Source organism: Phalangium opilio, unplaced genomic scaffold (assembly GCF_054372755.1).
Source record: "Phalangium opilio isolate 3A_F unplaced genomic scaffold, DU_Popi_V2 ptg000011l_1, whole genome shotgun sequence".
Lineage (NCBI taxonomy): Eukaryota > Metazoa > Arthropoda > Arachnida > Opiliones > Phalangiidae > Phalangium > Phalangium opilio.
This window is the reverse complement of record NW_028324147.1, coordinates 1,178,243-1,193,277: the sequence shown is the minus strand read 5'-3', so window position 1 is coordinate 1,193,277 and position 15,035 is coordinate 1,178,243. Positions and strand designations below refer to the sequence as shown.

Here is a 15,035-nt window from a genome sequence, read left to right as displayed (position 1 = left end):
AGAGACATTAAAGGCGCGAAAAAAAAGGGCGCAATTTCACTTTTGGCCCCCGAAAATGATTAGCGAATAAGTCAATGACCTTTTTTACGCGATATATGTATGAATTCTATGGTGGCAAACTCAAGAAGAAGGGAACTAAGCATCTAGCGATATCCCATAGTTTATTATTATTTCTATGTCTCGCGAGGGTTTCTTCTTGTTTCAGAGAGAGAAAAAAAAGAGTTAACTTTTGTAACCGAGAAGTGATGTAAAAGAACAAAATCTCAACTCTTACGGCTTAAAAAAACGTGCTATAAATAAATTTATCGTAATTTTTCGAGCGAAATTTAGGCGCCAAAGCTTCGATACCAAATAAGTGGTCCTATAGGGACGTGATACGGAAAATATCTAGGACTTACATCATGGACTCTCTAACTCGAAAGAGGACCTGCAGTAAAGGAGAATGCGTTTATGCCGCACGAGCTACGCGGTGAACTTGGGGGAATACATTACTAACTTCTCCCTCCCCCACCGTGATCTCGCAGACTCCCAATAAAGAAGAATGTATTCTTGCCGCACGAGCTACGCGGTGAACTTGGGGGAATAGATTAGTTACTTCCCCCTCTCCCAGAAGTTTAGAATGACCTTGAGACGATCCTCCACGCTCGTGCGTACGGTTATTGCGTTAACCCAGTTTTCCCATCCCCTTCAGGGTTTATAAGATCCATGTAATATCGAAATAAGACTTCCACGAAAGGGCTTATTCGCACCACTGAGAGCGAATTTAGCTAAGTTTCCGGTTTACTTTGACTGAGTTTCGGTTAAAAAGTTATTTTCTCGAATCCCAAGTGTTTAGTATTTCTGGAAAGGGGTGAAATAGGACTATAACATACTCAAAGCCTTTGCTTGTATCCATCCAAAGCAAGCTAGTTAAGAAGAAAATGGAGCCCGGCCGGGCTAGGTCCGATATGGGAATTCGATTTCCCATTGGTTTTAGATAATTCCAAACCAATTGAAATGAATGTGCCCGTCACTTAACAACCATAAATAAAACCATTGGAAAGCAATGAACGGCTTTCGGACTGTATCAAATTCAACCTTCACCCATTAAAGATTAAATAATAAAAAGGGTTATCTCAAATAGAATTTGATTATTTGAAACAATAAAAAATAAAATAAAAATTATTAAATTAAAAAAAAACCAAGAAAACTTACGATACATTGTCGCCAATGAGTCTGAGTGTCTACCATTTAATTAAATTGATTAAGTTACTTAACAATTAAGCTCGACTAGCTTCAGTCTCAAGACCCAGATCTTATAAATTTTAAAGGTCTTACCAACTACCAACTCCGATTTCAATTTATAGGGATTTAAGAAATACGTAGCGGAACCGAATAGTCGCGCCGCTTTGACACTGGCCCTTTGATTTAATATATATGTGGCGTGATGTACATTAAAGAACCAAATGGACCTTAATTTTTCATACACCCATTCAATTTACAACCGAAATATAAGCTTTCTATTAACTTCCTACAGAGGTTAAAGGTCATATAATTCCGGAATAATGGCGCCTAAAAGCTAGTATTAGCAGAATTAACCCTGTAACTGTAGTTTTCTATTTTTACAAGTTATTTTTTATATATATATTGGAGTTTACTGCAATATGGGATGAAACAAACTAATATTAGTATTTTTACCCCTATTTTTAATTTCTGATGAGAAAATGTGGTAGGACTATAACATTTTTTTTTTTTTTGCAATTTACGAAATTTGAAGCGTAAGGGGGTCGCGTTTTGAGAAACGGCCGAAAAAATCCCCGAAATTTATTGGGGATAAAACCGGGCTATTAGGAAATCTATTCATTGATTAAATTGAATAAAGTTGAGGTTGCGACGACGCCAGTTGCAAAGCAATAAAAACAAACTAGTCCCCTTAATTCGAATATATATAGAAGGAGAAAAAACATTTCGTTTTCAATCAATGTTGAAATTGCTTTTGAAAAAAAAATAACAGCAAAACTCTTTCTGAAACGTTTCGTTTTTATCTGAAAACCAATTTAAACATTGAGAGAGAAAGTGGGTGTGTCAACCGATTGATAATATAATATACTAGTAGTATATAAGAAATATAGACGCGCAAAGATGAAATTCCTTTTGGCATCAGATTTCCAATTAAATTTGACGAGTCCATCTTCTGGCAATTCACTTTTATATCAATTTTTAAGTTTAAAGGGAATATAAACATTGCGGTATATAATTAACTCTAAGTACATATGTTATTGAATATTTGAATTTCCTGGAGACTTTATTTCAACAAATAAAATGTTTAAAATCACAGCAGTATATTTCCAAGTTCGTAACATTAACTCCATTATTCTTATTAAACTACTCAATCTTTGTAAGAAATTTATGTAAAAAAAAAATTGTCTGTCGTGCAACATTTGAACAAGCACTCGTATTCTTTACAAAAATAGGCTTAGCAATAAGGGAAAAGAAAAAAATTAACCCAGGGGAAAACCGTTCAGACATAGTGAAATACAGAAATAGCGGGAAATGTTTCGAGGGGCCATTCACAAACCTACCACTCCATGAAACAGTTAGAAATATTCACGCATTTAAAATCCCTGACTTTCCAGCTTATCCATGGTCAAATTTTGTCAAAATCCTGACCATTTTAAGAAGTGTTTACCAGAGCCCACTTCACCTGCACACCTGGGCCCATCTTTAGCATTGCTCGAAGCATGGTTTGATGTACCAAATCCTGACCTGTCCCTGACTTTTTAGGAAGAAACTTTAAATCCCTGACTTATCCAGGTTACTCCTTCCGAACCCTGATTTACCAAAGTGATTAGCTCCTCTGGTTTTTAGCGCGTGCCATTTAGGAATGAACGCCATACTTTAGCGCGACTAAACTTTTAAAGGAAAAGAATTCAGGAAGAAGAAGAAGAAGAAGAAGACAGTCTGAACTTTTGAAGAAATGGTTCCTAAAACTACGAAAGAACGTAAGAATTCTTATTTTTTTTTTTTCTGATCCCGCCTGTAACGAATGGGTGTTGATTGTCGAGAGAAGTTGGCGCCAGACGATCGAGAATGGGAGAAGGAGAAGAAGGAGATCGCACGTGCCACCAGAGAATCGCGCGCGCGCGGGAAACGAGACCACGAGGGATGAAATAAAGAAAAAGGCGCGAAAAGAAAAGAAAATATAAAACGCGGGAAAAGTTATAAGTTGCCATACAAACAACGAACGTAACGTGAAACCTTAAAATGTTGTAGGACTAGGAAAATTCTTTTTTTAAAATAATAAATAATGAGCGTAATCGTGCGAAGGATCACGTAGGCCCCTGTCTCTAAATCATATTGCTTATACAAATCGGTAATTATACCTTTGCGCAATAATTAGAAAGCTAGGTTTATCAACAACAGGATAGGAAATTTTAACTCTTAGGTCAAGTGATGTAATAGAAGCGTTATAAATTTAAAAGGAGGGTCAATGATGTTTAGCGCGTCTTGCACACCGTAAATACCTCTGTTATTAAGGCGAATAGTTAATTGCAACCTAACAAAAGTAATAACTAGCTAAAACATATTTAAAAGAAAAAATTATATAATAATAATAAAAAAGAAACTGAAAGAAAATAAATCGGGGTTAAAAAACTGGCACGTATTCAAAGGCAGCTAGGCATTCTTGTTTACGTTAAAAAATCAGTACTGGGCGCCATAGATTTGCGGTCGCCAGACTATTATTGCCCGCCACCCAGCAGCCTCCTTACAAACCGAAGATCGGTGTCTGATTGGCGTCTTTTTGGCGGCAAATCGACTCGGGGATGGGAAGGCTTCCCTAAGTTCCCTTTTAAAAAAAAACTCGCACGCGGAAGAAGACTTTCAGCGCGAGCGACCGCAAAATTTATCCCTTTTCAGTTTTCCCGCCAAAAATATGGCGCCCTTTCGAGAATCAACTCAGCGTCTGTCATCTAGTTAATTTCCTTTAACTCCCATTCCCATCTCTCTTAGAAGGAAGGGTGGGTATTATCTTTGGAAGCTCTATTCAAAGGGGACAACTCGTTTTCTTCGATGATGAGTATTTTAAAAGGGTTCTACGCTACGGATCGTGTTGGATGGTGATGAGAAAATTTAGCGCGAGAAAATCATTTGGCGCCCAATTCTGTTCTGTTCTGTTGGTTGGGGCCGCGCGAGAAAAAGGCGCGTGAGAGAATCGGGTTGGTGTTAAAAGAGTTACGATCCCGACCAGAGACTCAATTTTCTTCCCCATTCAATAGAGACACGATATATTTACAAAATGCGCCCCTAGAATAAACAGTTCCTACAATTTTTCAAAAAGATAAACTGAACATCGCTAATTTACAGAGCTTTAAATTTTAACTCCCAACATCTTTAAAATAAAAAGCTGGTGCACGGTTAATTAGATTTAAATATATATTGGTATTTATTTTTTCATCTGACTGTCATGGCCGAATGTAAGTGTTGCCAGTGCAATTGCGACGTCTGCAATTCACCCTCTATCTACAAGAGCAGATACTGAAAAGCTTGTAATATTCTGTTTGATTCAGTAATTATATAATTCAGTGCATTCAAACCTGTATGATCCAGGAGATGCTCTATAATAACAAATTACTGACAACTGTCCCAGAAACTCTGGTGGCTTCATGAACCCTACCCCTCGATCCTTATTAAATAAATAAATTTGAAAGTACGAGGTTAAAGTTCAAAAACGAGGGGGATAAATTTTTCTAACCCCTTTAGTGCAAACTATTAGTTGAGTTGCAACACTAATTAAGGATCTTATGCAGAGCGCGCGGGTAAATAACTATATGGATCTGTATAAGAGATACAGTAAGTCCTTTGAGTATGTCATAGGCCAACTGGGCATTGAAATACATCCCCTCCCCGCCGGCAAGGAAGCGGAAGAGGACCACGAGATTGGTTGTTAAACAATCGTGCCCTTATTCTCGCTATCTGAATGAATGAACCCTCGATCGTAAATTATTATATCGCATTCCCATTTCTGTGTCTTCAATTTGACGACAATCTCAGTGATGGCGCCCGGGAACTCGTCTCCAAAATGAACGTTAACCGCCGCGACAAGGGTGACGCCGGGTTTGTCCCAGAATTTAAATCGTTAACTTAAAACCATCGCTAGCTATTTTACGAAATCGGAACAGATTCCGAGGGATTCTCTTGCAAAGAGAGACTGAGAGAGAGAGATAGAACGCCCGCTTTAAAACGTACACATAGGCACTCCAGGAAAAGCCGATTTAAGGATTATTTACCCGCATATACTGGAGAAACGTCTTTATACTCTCAGAAAATCTTTGCAGAGCTGGAATATAAAACCCCAAAGATTCGCTTATAAAACGGAGGATTTCCCCGCTAATACCGTTGCCGTTCGCGCATGATACCATACATAAGTTTATAAGTGATATGTTCCTTCCATAAGTATGACACTAACCTATACTTCGTAATGCTACTGAGACACTTACAACTCAAGCTAGTTCGAGGGAGAACGACGGAAGCGAGAATTGGAAGTCCTACACTCGGTGGTGGTTAATTTTGTTGTAGTGCGAATAGGGCGTTATATTTTTTGGAAACCCGATTTATATTTAAATCTGAGAGGATTCCTTTCGCGAAAATAACAATGTAAACCCGCTTAAATGTGTACGCGAAACGCAAACGTACTTTTTTTTTGGTTTGTAATCTAGTTTTGAATAATTCCAAGTTATCTTACGAAATTTCAAACTATACTTTTGGTAGCGTGCGTGGGAAAACGCAATTACCGTTTTAATGTATGTAGGTATATAATAAACACATGTTTCATAAATATTTTCCAATTAAATGCGGAGTAAACTAGGTATTACTTATTTATGGGTAACAGTATATTTTAAAGGTAAACTAAAACGTTGCAATACGTAGCAGAGACCTGCACGGGCCGAGTTTTTCAGGCCCGACCCAAGCCCGGCCCGGTTTTAGAATTTTGAATAAGCCCGAAACCCGGCCCGAGTCCGAGTACATAGTTGGTTTTTCGGCCCGGTCCGGCCCGGCCCGTTACATGCATTAACCAAGCCCGGCCCGGCCCGGCCCGACACATTGAATGAATTGAACAGGCCCGGCCCGGCCCGGCCCGTTACACGTAGTTCAGTTGTAATTTTTATATTTTTTTACATAAAATCAATGATTTGAATTCATATTTGCTTTAGCGTCGTGTATTATTCATTTCTTTTGATAATTGTTCGTCACATTTGTTCTTAGAAGCTTATACTCATTTAAATAATCTTTCATTTGAACTTTGGATTAAATGAGAATCAAGTTCGGCCCGGCCCGGCCCGGCCCGTTAACTTCCAAAATTTTAAAAGCCCGACCCGGCCCGGCCCGTTAATTTCCAAAATTTTGAAAGCCCGACCCGGCCCGGCCCGATACAATTTTCAAAAGTGGAAAGCCCGGCTCGGCCCGACCCGGTCGGGCCGGGCCTCGGGCCGGACCGGGCTTGAGCCCGGCCCGTGCAGGACTCTGATACGTAGTATCCTCTTGTATTGAAAACGACAGAATCCTCGCATGAGATACCTTCCCTTAAAAAAAAAAACCTCACGCGCCAAGCGTTTTAAATAATTGGGTAAAAATGTTGGTTATACGTTTTAACACGTAATTTTAAAATCAATCGCGAAATAATTTTGAAATTTTAAAATTATTATAAAAATTACCTAATGTCGAAAACTGAAACTGGGGTTTTTCGAACGAGGTTAAAGTAATTTAATATGAATTAAATTCTAACACTTCGAAGAAGGACGATTAAAAAAAATAATAAAATAATCAACGTGTCTTCATGCACCGATTGAAATCCAATCCATTCCATACGTTATAACTGTAACACAGATTGTTACTATAGAAAACTGCAGAGGGAAAAATCAACATGCAACACTTTTGGTTCCCAAGATGCCTCGTCATTATCTGATTCGGGCAGCATTAGAAAGGAATATAAGCTTTAGAAACGGAAACTGAGGTTGGTTTCCCCGCCAAAATCCTTGGAAACAACTAAAGACAATGTTAAGTTCCTATTAAAGAAAACGAAACAGATACAACAGAGAAGTCGTCTCGACCACTTCCGGGATGCATTCAGAATAGAGTTAAAGGAAAATTCTATATCGACTCCTTTATTTCCCCACCAAAGACAAAGATAGCATCTTCATTCAGGAGGAATCTTACTTCCGTTTTCCGCGTCTATTGTATTGATTAAATATAATTACAAATTAATTAATTAACTTTGTTTGGTTATTTCCCATTAGCGCGGAGGGGATAAATTCGATTTCCCATTTTTGGCCCCCCAAGGGAGAAATATATCTCCCTTTTGCAGGTGTACGTTGCCACCATGATGGAAAACAAGATGGTACCAATGATGAAGACAATATTTGTTTTACAGGTTTTCAAAGGTTGGGAAATGTCTGATACAAATGGAACAGGTCACCACAATTAAATAATATATGTTTAGCAAGAGGTCAAAGGTGAAAAAGATGTTAGGAGTGCTTCTTGACGCACCTGTAATGATATCTTCACCCAATAGTAACAACTAACTAAACTTCGTCATACAACAAGTTCCAAAATATAGGCCACTCTGCGGTGCCAACCAACTGGTCACCAAGAAGGCCAAAGCCCAGACCCAAAAACCTTAAAAGTATATAGTAGCCAAGATGGGCCGCGGAGTTCCTCCGTCACTTCCCAACCCAACCCAACCCTTCCCTTCTTCGGGCGGGCAATACATATCCGATCAAGGGTTTCTCTTGGAACCGATAAAAGGATCTATAATTTTTCTTCCCTCGCTGGAAACTACCACCGTACCATACCATCCTCCTCCCGTGGAGGCACTCAAAGTATCAGAATCTCTCTCTCTCTCTCTGAAGGAGCCAGAGAAATTTTCCAGGACGATCGGATCTTGCTCGGATGACCGCCCAGGGGTCACTCGCTACGCTAGTAGAGCAAAGGAGAGAAGGGCCCACCCGTTTCTTTTCAACGCCCTTACTAAAACCTCTTTCTCGCAGGTGCTTCTAATAATGGATCGGTCGAGACTCGACCAAGAATGGGAGTGGGAGTAGGGCTATTTACTAGCACGCCTTGCCTCGCTCTCTCCGTCCAAATGCCCACAACCAAACTACCTACCTAGCTAGGCCTTGGCCAAAATAAGACCCGAGGAGATAGGAAACTTTAAAAAGGAAGGCCGAGGGGGGGGGGGCGAAAGATCATTTACATAAGTACCGTATCGCCAAAAACCCTAAAATGGAATTGACAAATATTTGGCTGCAATTGTTGCATCGCTATCGAAACCTTTTCGCGCCATTTTACAATTGTAATCTTTCAGAGTTTCTTTTTTTATACGTTAATAAAGTTCCCCTGGAAACGGAAGTAAATACCACAAAGCGAATTACTAAAATCTAATAAATAAAAATGATAGTATTTAATTTAAGAGTGTTGGAAGGCTTGAAACATTAAATAAAGATAAATTCTTTTTGTATTAGAAATGCATGGTTCCAAGGCGAGCAAAATCCCTCAAAAGAAGACGTTTAATCAAATTCTCCGTGTTACATTCCCTTTAAAATTGCATTTACTTTGATGTCTAGAAACTTTGAAAGGACTGGGACTGGTAAGAAAAATGACAATTCTATTGTAAAGATCCTTTGCAGGGCGGCTGAGAAAAGAGAGAGTTGGAAAAAGAAAGTAAGTCGCTTCCCTCCATTGCCATTCTTTCGAGGTGGTCTATTTCAACCGATTAGGTGAAAAATCGGGTTGGGGAGTGGTGAGTAGCGAAGGCGGGACCCCATTCTTTATGGTCCCCTTAAAGGATATCAGAGGGACCAGTCTTCTTCCCGGACAAACGCCAGCCTAGAGAATAGAGGAGAAGGTCTTCCATTTTGTCTGTTAAAGAATAGAAATCGAGGATGACAACTGTATTATTCCCGCCTTTTATCCGCGCCTATTTCTCTCTCGGTCGGTCGCAGGTGACACCTGGCACCTGCAAACACGAACACCCTAATTGCCCAAAGAATCCTCCACGTATATGGAATGCTCCCCGAAGAAATACCCCCCCTGCACGTTGTTGTAAAATTCATTCACTCCTTTCTCCAATAATTTCCAAGAAAGCGATTCAATTTTGGTGAGAAAGTCAACCATGAGAATTTCACAAATTGTAAAAACCTAAGCCTAGTAGGTGAATTTTAAGGTTCCCCAAAGGTTCACGTGTCGTTAGTGGGCCAAAGATAGGCTATAAGTTAAAGCCGTGAGAAATGGAAGGAATTTTAAACGATTTAAGTTCTCAAATTGACAAAGGTGAAATGGGTCTATTACACCACGTATCAATTACCTAATCAATAGAGGGGACAATCACCCGTCCGTCATTCGCCGAATCACGAGTTACCCGAACGTTTCTTTTTATGGCGCCAATGCAACACTACCGAGCAGTTAAGCACCTTAAATTATTTCAACGTCTCCTCGGGTGCCCTTTCATCTCATCTTACCGTTCTTTAATGTCTTATTCGCAAAGGGGTAATGAAATGCCATCAAGTACATTCAGCGTTCGTAAGGCGTCTAGTAATTACCACGAGACTCGCGATGGAACTAAATCGTAAATACTCGAGGGAAGTTGTTGCCAGTATCATTCGGGTTCCCTTTAAAATGGGAGTCTTAATTCGGTCACCGCGCCGTGTTTCTCTTCAGATTAGATTACCGCTAAGCGTCAAGACACTACGTGGATGGTTTTTGTCCATAAACCGTCGCCAGAAGCGTGCTATGAGCGAAGGCGTCTTGTTGGGCCGCCACCTGAGTATGTTATGGTGAAACAATAGATAAGAGAGACTTCACTTTTCCGCGCCCCCTTGTAAAAACAACGAGATTAAATAATACGGTACGATTTTTCGGGGCGCCAACATTACCGTAAACATAACCCGGTGTTTAGATAACATTTCAATCGTTCCGCCTTATCAAACCTCGCTGACAAAATGAACTTTACGGGTATGTTTTGAAATTCAACTCGCGCGTTACCTAATACCTTAGGTAACGATTCGAGTTCAAATGTTAACAGAATTGCCTAACATAAGTAACCTATCAACAATAAGTACGATATGCACCAAATGCTAATCAAACTATAGACATTTCCATTAAATACTTGCGGAGAAAGTTACAAATGCACAGAGATGGTGCTGCCATCTTAGGTTAGGTTCGCGATGCCTCTAGCGGCGCTTCTTAGCACCAGGAAAATAACCCAAGAAGGTAACCCTGCCCCTTTAGTGTTTGCTTCTATGCTGGAATTCTGGGTTCTGAAACTCAAAGCTACAACTTCGGAAAAACTCTGCAATCTAGATAAGGTAACCAAGGCTTAACGTATTCAGGGTAGATCTTGTTATCTACTTCATTACAATTCCATCTACAATAGATGAGAAACGCGGCCGGGTCACGATGTCCCGAGCCCTGATTGGTTAGTCAGGGAAAAAAGTAGAACCAGATACTGGGAAAAAGATTCGAGCAATTCGAATACTTTACCATTATTAGCGCGAGCTTAACTTCCAACTAAGTTTGAAGTTTTCGCGGAAGGAAGAAGATCTCTCCGCCGCCAAGGAATCAATAGAAAGAAAATAGATCTAGAGATGGGGAAGGGAGAGAGGGAGGGGGGGGGAATTACTGAAGAAAATGGCAGGGTGAGAAAAGTACCATTAGCAAAACTCTCAATGAGGATATTAGGCGCGTTAACGGACTAATAAAGTACATTCGCGTAATCCCCTGTAATAGAGGGAAAACTACCATACAATGCTACGAGTATTGCAAATTAGGAAACAAGGGGAGCTAGGCAATTGAATAAGCTTGGGATAAAACTGAAATAAAAATTGTGTGGTTTAAAGAGTGTACCAATTATCAACTGATCACTTGGATGGATACCCCTAGTTTCGAACATGATAGCACTAAACATAGAGGGCGCTAGTTACCTATTAAAACAAGTTGTCCCATGGCCATACGCTTCCTGCAGCAAACGACATACAGTCCTCAAAATAGGAGAAAGTATTCTATGGGGAAATGAAAGATTATGAGCGAAAACCTTATACAAACAAAATCCCAGACAGACAGAGCGAATGGAATTATGGGTAATTATTATCTAAAAATATTATTAATCTAAACCAATCAACTCATAAGTGAAAAATCTTTTTTAAAAAAATCCCTTAGAGACAGAGCGGATGAAATTATTGGTAATTATATTATAGTATTAATTATCAACTAAAAACATCCACGCCATACACCCACCCGACAACAATCACCCCAATAACCCTTAAATCACCTGTACGGCATTAAAATTAGGTAAAAATTACCCCGGAAAGCATTAGAGCGGGTAGCCTAAGACGGACGCGTTAAAAGCATCCTTACGAATAGTACACAAAATCTTGGGCATTTTAGGGGGGCCCCCAAACTAAAGGATGAGGCCGTTACCCGCGCGTTATCGAGACTTTGAACAAGCAAAGAGATGGGGTTGCGAAAAAGAAATTGGCGTCCCAGTAGCACCTTTGCATTAATTCCCTATTAAAAATAAGCTCTAGAAGGCCGGAGACTTATACGTCTTGGAATCCAATTATAATCAAGGGTCTTCTTGGGGCCCAAAACTCGACGCCGCCATTATCGTAAAAGAGCTCCACCTTTACCCTCTTCCCATCACTTTGTAGTTAGTTGCACTCTTGAAAATGCCTCCAAACGCAATACAATTACAAGTAACTTCTAAGACTGAAATTGATTATAGTCTAAACCTTTACATATATATACAGCTGACGTGGTTGGTTATACGCGTTACCTCGTTAAATAACCTCTCCAAATTTATAACTAGGTCCGTATAGTTCGAGAGGTCATGCCATCCGTAGACGAAGCGTGTATCTTAAGGAGTTTCAGGGTTACGACTGATTTTTCATTTCCTCCATGATTTTTCCAGGACTAAAGTGATTTTCCCTGACTAATTTTAATTTCTTCCGTTTGTTAGTAGAAATGTCAGTAGTCGTGTTGAGTGTTTTTACTGGACTTCCAGATACCGTAGCAACCCTGTATCTAGTAAACTTCTATAACTTCAAAAGTCCCGGGTTTCAATGGCAGATAACGATTTGCATCTTTTAGCAACATAACCTGGGCCTTAAATTGTCTCGTATCTCGTAAAGAAGTCGTACGTTTAGGACTTCTATTGAAATTACTATTTGGTGTATTTTTAACCAGTGAATTCATTTCCGGTGTTAGTTTTTTCATATAATAGTTATTTAACAAGATACAGTTAATTTTCTAATATAAACTAAAGAATATCGAATGACGAAACGATTTTTGAACATTAGTCATCGACTCCTATATCGATTCACCATTTGTTTCAAATTTCACTCACTTTATTCTTCAAATAAAGTCAGCGTCACACATTCGGTAATCGGCGAGTACCGAATACGTCTATTTTCCGAATCCCGAATAACAGCTATGGGTTATAATACTCAGATTTTCAACGTCAACTATATCAACCGAATCAAAGTTAACGCGAATATTCCGTAAATGTTTTTCACCCTTAAAATCGACACTGCTCGCCTTATACCGAATATTCGTTACTCGGCGAAGGGCGAATATTTTTTAATCGTCAAGTAGCGAATGTGTGGGTACGCCTTAAGTCTTTCGGGACCTTCTCCTTGAGGAATCGAACTAAAAGGAGGAGGTGGCGCTTGAAGAATTAATGACAGAAAAAAGATCAGATGACATTGGGTTAAAAAAAAAAAGAGAAGCGATTCTTATAAAAAGGGCAACGTTAAGATTAATCTTTCTAGGTATACACTAGCGAGATAAACGTTTTTCCCGATTAAATAACATCGCAAACTCTATATAAAAAAGAAATTTAAGAAAAAAGGTTTTTTTTTAAAAAATTTAACCGCGACCTTTTCCAAATAGATTTAGACCTAAATTTTATTTGCGAAGATGAATTTTATTTTTCATACGTTCATAAGTTTATGAAGACCGTAAGTCTTCATTCATTATTACAGTGCCAATTGTACGCGGGGTTTAATAAAATTCAAAGCGATATCCTTACAGCAGTTTATTGACGTCGCGTAATAGCTCCATTTTCAAATTCTAAAAACGACTTTCAACAAACAGAACTCAAAATGTCATAGTAGCCTACCAAGTACTCGGGTTTCATTCTACGGATTAGGTTCAATTTTAATTGGAAATTTGACCTTATTCGACCTCACGTTCCCAGCTTCAATTTCTGAAATATAGATTGGTGCTTTAACGACGTGTCGCCGTCTATTTGAAGTTAAATTTTATATCTCTTTTAATTAAATACATAATTAAAGTTTATTAATTTAATATTATTGATATAAAAATTAATTTAGTAAGTTGAATAATTTAGTTTAGTACCATAAAAGATGATAACCGCTAGATGGTGAGACAGTATCGTCTTTAATAAATATTTTTTAGTTCGAGCTTTCCAAAAATGAAAAAATAGTACTATTCACCCTGTTGATGTAGTAGTTGACATAAGATAAAATTTTGCGAAACTTTGGCATGGTAAATCAATTTAATATCCTAATTAAGCACGGATTGGATGTAGATTATGACGTAATTCCACCATATTCCGAGAACATGGGAAATTGAAATATTTTTCCAGTCAATATATTGACCAATTTCTTACGACAAGTTTTTACTGATTTAGCAGTGCTACCAGCTTTGTCTTCATGTATCTATGGTGTAGTGGTTATCACGTCCGCCTAACACGCGGAAGGTCCCAGGTTCGAGCCCTGGTAGATACAACCATAACAATTTTTTTAACAATTTATTTTAAAAATTATTTTGCTAAAATAAGCTAGCAAACAACCCTTAATGTAAAAATTTAAAGGGGCTAAATATTTTGAACTTTATAAAATCGAAATGGGTAAAAAAATTAAGGGTTGTATCTACCAGGGCTCGAACCTGGGACCTTCCGCGTGTTAGGCGGACGTGATAACCACTACACCATAGATACATGCAGAAACAGCTTCCTACAATGTATTAAGTACCAATAAACAGAGCCTAATCACGCCCTAAGAAATGGGTCAAAATATATCAACTTCTGTACCAAGAGTGACAGCACTTCATACCCTCCCACGCCTTCAAAACATACATGCTAAAACCATTAGGTGCAGATTCATGTCAAATAAGTAAACATTCTCTATGAAAAGGTTGACCAAATATAGTATACTTTAATTAAGGTTTTCACCAATAATTATACGTAATAATAAAATCCCCAAGCCACTCAAGAACTAGGCATATAAACAGTGTAAGATCAGTTCAAATCTTTTCAACTAAATCGCTGTCGATTTCACAAACAACACTGCAGTGTCACGCTTAATGGAACTGACTTATGAACAAGTACTTAGGGTATAGATTGAAACTGCCATTAACGACAATATTCATTAACAGACAGAGAGAGAAAGTTTAAGTAAATAGCGCTAATGTCCTAATGGAGCGAGTCGACTCAACTGTATAAGCCGCGTCCTAACGAGGATGGGTCATTAACCCGAATAGAAATACTTAAGAGAAATAATTAGGGATAACCGAAACTAACCCCGAGGAGCAACTGGGCTGGCTCTTAAGTATACTTTGATTTCAACAAATAACTCCGAGCAACAATTACAATAAAATGAGAGAGACTCGGTATCTCTCAATCGGTCAGTGGACCAATCAAACAGGTTTTATCGGAAACCTCAAGCGTCAGGCGTCACAAGGAAATCGCTTAATTGATTCGGGGAAATCGCGCCACGCCACGGCCTGCGCCTGATAAGACCAACCGCTCGTTAATCATAAAATTGATAAGCCATAAAATGCTTAAAGATCCAACTGAAATTTAATCGCCGATGAAAGTTCATACTAACCAAGTCTAAAGGAAGATTGATTATAACTGAAGAATATAAAGAATGTTTATTTCGAGGGGATAGATACTTTTGGAGTTCGGTTCTAGGCTTTGATCGAGGGGGTAAACGCTCTGAATCTCTGCGTACACCCGAGTTCAAAAGAGTTCAGCTTTG

At 38.9% G+C, this 15,035-nt stretch overlaps 2 non-coding genes across 2 annotated transcripts; one reads left to right on the top strand and one right to left on the bottom strand.

Annotated features, from left to right (window-relative positions):
- The first annotated feature begins 13,708 nt into the window (after positions 1 to 13,708).
- On the top strand, positions 13,709 to 13,781 carry TRNAV-AAC (transfer RNA valine (anticodon AAC)). The gene has a single exon. It is a non-coding gene; the product is annotated as a tRNA-Val (tRNA).
- A 139-nt stretch (positions 13,782 to 13,920) lies between these two features.
- Positions 13,921 to 13,993, bottom strand: TRNAV-AAC (transfer RNA valine (anticodon AAC)). The gene has a single exon. It is a non-coding gene; the product is annotated as a tRNA-Val (tRNA).
- Positions 13,994 to 15,035: the final 1,042 nt, after the last annotated feature.